The 5,658-nt window shown below is 33.9% G+C and overlaps 1 long non-coding RNA gene across 1 annotated transcript; it reads right to left on the minus strand.

Moving 5' to 3' along the window:
* Positions 1–2,788: 2,788 nt before the first annotated feature.
* On the minus strand, positions 2,789–5,374 carry LOC103595379. The gene is made up of 3 exons (XR_550945.1): positions 5,327–5,374; positions 4,884–5,010; positions 2,789–3,079 (listed from the first exon to the last, which is right to left on the minus strand). It is a non-coding gene; the product is annotated as an uncharacterized LOC103595379 (long non-coding RNA).
* Between the last annotated feature and the right edge of the window lie 284 nt (positions 5,375–5,658).

Below are 5,658 nucleotides of genomic sequence, written 5' to 3' on the forward strand. Positions count from 1 at the left end.
GTTATAAACCATATCACACAGTTATTAATTTTTCTTTAGAGAGTGGATTATCTTTTAAAGAGATTTAAATAATTGTTTGAGAGCTTTATATGTATCTACATAGATGTCTTTCCCAATTTTTTTCATTGCTTTCAGGTCTCGTGTTTGAAAAGTCTTTATTTAATCTTTGTTTTTGAACAATATTGTCAATTGGTAAATTATTTTAGGTTGATAGTTTTTGAGAAATCTGCGATTATACTTGTATAATTATCTTTGTTGTTTTATATGTAATGTGCATCTCCTCCCCTCAGGCTGCTGTTAAGGTTTTCTCTTTATCACTGATACTTAAACAACCTGATTGAGATGTGACTTGGTAAAGTATTTTGTTTTTTTATTTCCATGTTGCTTGCTCTTGAGGTTTGATAAGTTAATCTGGAGATCTATGGTTTTCAGCAAATTTAGAAAAATTGTGTGCACTATTTCTTCAAAAATTCTCTCGGTAGCCTAATTTTACACCTTTCAGAAACTCCAATCATAGTTATATTTGCTCCAGAACTCACTGACACTCTGTTCATTTTTCAGCCTTTATCTTTTACCTCTTTCATTTTAAATGTTCCATTGCTAGGCCTTCAATTTCACTAATCTTTTCTTTTGCAATGTTTAATAAGCCATGAATCCAATCCAGTTAATTTTTTTAATCTCAGATATTATAGTTTTTATTGGTACGAGTTCAATTTAGGTCTTTGTTTATACCTTCTGTGTCTCTACCTAACATGCTCAGTCTTTCCCCGAGCTTCTTGAGCATATGGAACACAGATATAATTGTTGTGGTTATAACAACTATTATATAACAACTATTAAATAATAGTTGTTTTAATGTACTTGTCTATTAATTATACCATTTTTGTCACTCTAGTTCTTCTCAAATATTATTTTTGCTATACTTTCTCTCTCTCCTCTTAAGCCAGTTATTTATGGCAGTTATATAAGCTCAGTTATATATGTGTTAGGAGTTGCTAAATTTTTTCTTTAAAAGGCCAGACAGTAAATACTTTAGGGTTTAGGGTTAGTGAGTCATTTCATCTGTTACAAGTACTCACCTCTGCCACTGTGGTGAGAAAGTAACCATAGACAATATGTACATGAGGCATGGCTTATAAGAAATATACCTTCTTGTCCTAGTGTTTCTTTTACCAGTAGATAACATCTTTCTTGGCATTTCATTATAGATTTCATATAAAAAGATTACTATATCACTCTCTTTTGGTTCATATTTACATGATACATCTTAATTTTTTTTTCTTTTAAACAACATATTGTTGAATCTTTTTTTAAAAAATGCATTATTAGAGTCTCTACCTTTTAACTGGTATGTTTAACTCACTTTTATAGTTAGTTACAGTTACATTAGTACTTATTTTTTATGTAAACTTTACATTTTTTTCCTCCACCTATGCTTTTTGTTTGATAGACTGTAATTTATTCTGCTGTTTAAAATTTATACAGGCATTTTTTTTCCCATTACTATGGCAGGTGTTTTTCCCCAAAACACCATCCATAATCATGATAATTTTCTTATAATCAATCCTTAAACTTGTATCTGCACACACACACACACACACACACACATACATGTATATACATTTAAGAATTGTATATATTTTTGTTCTAACAACACAAGTAACATAATTTTCCACTGACAACATTTTTCTTGACAAGACAAATTTAATTTACTTTCATTCCTCATGTTTCCTACCTCATCAAATTGAATCATGTTGAATTTTAGTTCTGGGTTATTATAAATGTACTTCTCCCTTTGGTCTACATTTTTTCTTTTTTTCCTCTCTGTCTCTCTCTCTCTCTCATTCTCAGTCTTTGCCAATATTAAATGTTACCAAAATAAAAGATCATTCTACTTATCACATATCTTAGATCATCTTCTGGATTTGTTCTTTTCTAATCTGATTTCTTCTTATAAAATAGTATTCAGTTGGGGTATTTGTTCTTTTCTTTGCTTTCTATTTAGCATTATTCAGAATTTTCTCTTTATCATTGATATTCTTAAATTTAATTAGTCTGTCTAGGTGTGAGTTTCATTATCTACTCAGCACTCAATGGTCCTAAATCTAAGATCTTTCATTTCTCTTTAATTCTGAGAAATATACCTAAATTTTTATACATAATATTTCCATGTGGAACTATTTTGTGGTTCATTGTTCTTCTTTCATATGGTTAGTATTTTCTAATATCTCCATAATTATATTTATCATCCTATTTTTAATTCTTAATCTGTCAGTTCCAGTATTTCTGCTTAAGATGGTATGTGTTGTCCAGTTTGTGCTTTTTCTTTTAGGTAACTGGAGGCTTTGGCATCTAGTTATTTTGGTGAGGGAGTTCAAGCTCCCTGGGTGTATCAGCTACTCCTTTTCAGAAGGATCTCTCAGTAGAAAAGATGGTCTAAATTTCTAGAAATGTGTTTTGGGTGAGGGCCAAAGGCCAGTCTGTAGTCCATGTGAATTCTGGTGAGTTTGAAAATACAGAAGAGGATAAGCCCTTGGGCAGAGAGTCAGAGAGCCCCAGGCACCACAGAACCTCTGTGGATTTCAGGATGTTAACTGTCACTCCCCCAAGAGTTTCATGTCATGAATCCATGTCTCCTTTCTAAAGGCAGCACAGCAATGGGAGGAGGCAGTCTCCCTAGATTGTTATTCATTAGCAAATGGGTATTTGGAGGGGAAGGCGGTAGAAGAGTGAATGCCCAAGAGCAGCTGCTCAGTCTTCACTTGTTTTTAATGATTCATCACCTAGACAGGGCCTTCCTGCTACCCCAATTGTACCTCTGAGACACCACACTAGTGGTCTGAGCTGCTGTAGCAGACTTTTGGGTGAACGGGAAGGAAATGATCATCCAAAGACAATGCAGGGGAAAGGCAAGTGTAAAATTTAAAAGATGTTTCTCCACTTCATCTCCTTAAGGTCATTTTTGGAGCGCTTTCATAGGAGGATGCAAATCCCTTCCACAGACAGCTATTCCAGATAGGTTTCAGTCTTCTCAAGGCCTTCTGTTGGTTGTTTTGGTTAATTCTTCAAAGATATCTTCCTGTAGTAACAATATTACAAAGTAAACTTTAAGGCTGATTTGAGGAAACTGAGCCAGCAATACAAGCCAGTTCACCCTCCTGTCAGGAACTGGAACATTCCAGCCAGTTGTTTTGTTAATTTCACAAGTAATTTCCTTTTGTTTTGTTTTATGTAAGTACATTCATGCATTGTTTAGCAATAGGGATTTGTTTTGAGAAATGGGTCCTTAGTCGATTTCATCATTGTACAAACATCATAGTGTACTTACACAAATCTAGCCTACTGCACACCTAAACTATATGGTATCACCATTATAATCTGATGGGACCATCTCTGTGTATGTGGTCTGTCACTGACCAAAACAGAGTTCAAAATCCTTCTCCCAACACGAATCTATTTGCATAGTTTTACCATTATAATCTGATGGGACCATCTCTTGTGTATGTGGTTTGTCACTGACCAAAACAGAGTTCAAAATCCTTCTCCCAACACGAATCTATTTGCATAGTTTTCTGCTCAAGTGCTCTTATATATTCACCAGCATATGCACCCAAAATGCAAAAACATCATAAAACAAATTAAAATGCAGAAATTACTACTTGTGCAAAGTCTGTACAATTTTAATTCTAAACATTTCTAAAAACTCTTCTAAGATGACATTTTTTGTATGTGAAGGGAGGTCGAATGGATAATTTGAATTACAAAAAAAGCCTTGATAACCCCCCACACATCAATTTACCTGAGAACAAAAAGAGTCACACTGAGAAAATGGGACTTGGGACTATTTGATAAATTACTACAGACTACTTGAATATCCCATTAGCAAAATAATAGCTCGTTATGGAACCTTGGCAGAATGTAGTATAATTACAATAGTACTATCCTCCCTTGGGGTTGGGAAAAATGCAAATGTTAAAAATGATAGCTATTTAACCAATGTTAGGAAAAAATGTCTCAAAACAAACTGAGAGGTTACATGATTTCTGAAATTCAGTGAAATGTCTGTAGTTTTTACCAGCTTTACTTAGTTGAATGTGTTTCTATCAAGTGAAGATTATTCACATTCTTGGACCCATACAGACATACACATGCGCTCCCCATGTGATAGTGATGATGGGATTACCTGAGTCTGTTAAAAATGTTCTGTAAACTCCACCTGGATATGCTTGAGAAGGAATTGCATAGTCATGTTCTCAGTTACCAGGTGAGAACATTTTGAGAAGCTTAATATTGACTAAGGTGCTGAAGCAGGACATCAAAAGAGGGGAATGACGAAAGGAAAGAATGGAGGGAAGGAAGAAGGAGGAAAGGAAGGAAAAATGGAATAATGAAAAGGAGCCGAGTGTCTAACTCACAAATATGATGACTTCTGTCAAAGAGTCGAAAGACAAAATAACAACTTCACAAAATTGCCTAAATTCATGAACTAATATGTAGCAAGTGCCTTTCTCTACGAGAATAAAATGATATATACATGAATAAACAAAACTAATTTTTCTTTAACAATTTAGCTTCACTTTTCAAACATTTGGATGTTAATTGTTATATTCAATAAACCATCTAGGAAAAGCTAAACTGTACTAATCGAGCTATTTAATCTTGTAATGTTAAAAAGTTGCTTCAAGAAAATAAAAGGTATGAGCATATAATTACTCACTTCAGCTGGGAGAGCACAAATCAGTAAAAAGATGACTGGATTCAACATGTGGCTTTTATTCCTTTTGTAAGCTGACATCTTTGCTCAAATTTAGGAAATTTGCAAAATATTTCTAAGCAAGAATTTCACAGTGAATGTTACGCTCAATGAGCAGGGATATTCATACCTGAATCATATTGCTATGTTTAATGTCTCTTAGTTGAACATGAAGTTTGTAATGGTCCCCAAGCTTCCCCGTGTGAAGTATGTATTTGTCCAGTCTCCATCCTTTTGTAAAGGTCACCAGAGGCAAACTTGCAGAATAATTAAGAAACAAATCATATATTCAAAATGACAACAGAACAGTTGTGCTTGTCAGCATGCCTATGATATTTTATTCAAATATCCTGTCAGGATGAACACAGGACCTGTCAAAGCTAGAACTTGGCAAATACACAATAAATATTTGCTGAATGAATAAAGAATACATGAAATAACATGTTATACTGAGTGTACATATATTTTCAATGTATATCACCTTTCCATTATTTGTCGGTAATCAATGGCATGGTTATTCAGAAATCATGATTAAATTTGGAAAGTCTATGTATTTAGGCACAAATGCTTTACCTTCCTAAATGGTGATTCTCTTGGACACCATTAAAAGATCCTTCTAGTTCTTCAATACACACGGGAAGTGTGATGGAAAACAGTGACTAGGAATATAATTAAAGAATTAAGATTCCTTTGAATAACCTATAAACAGAAAACCAAAAGTGATTTATTTAGCATTCATCTGGGATAATATCCAAAGTTTCCAGAAGTAACTTTGTGTAATATGTAGTAATTTTCCCAGAACATACATTTTTCTCGAACTTGGTTGCTTGAAAATTATTCTGGAAGGATGAGGTTCCAGCCTGGGTAACATGGGGTAAGCCCTCCTCCCCTCTCCCACTGAGGGC

Source organism: Galeopterus variegatus, unplaced genomic scaffold, assembly GCF_000696425.1.
Source record: "Galeopterus variegatus unplaced genomic scaffold, G_variegatus-3.0.2 Scaffold1754, whole genome shotgun sequence".
Classification (NCBI taxonomy): domain Eukaryota; kingdom Metazoa; phylum Chordata; class Mammalia; order Dermoptera; family Cynocephalidae; genus Galeopterus; species Galeopterus variegatus.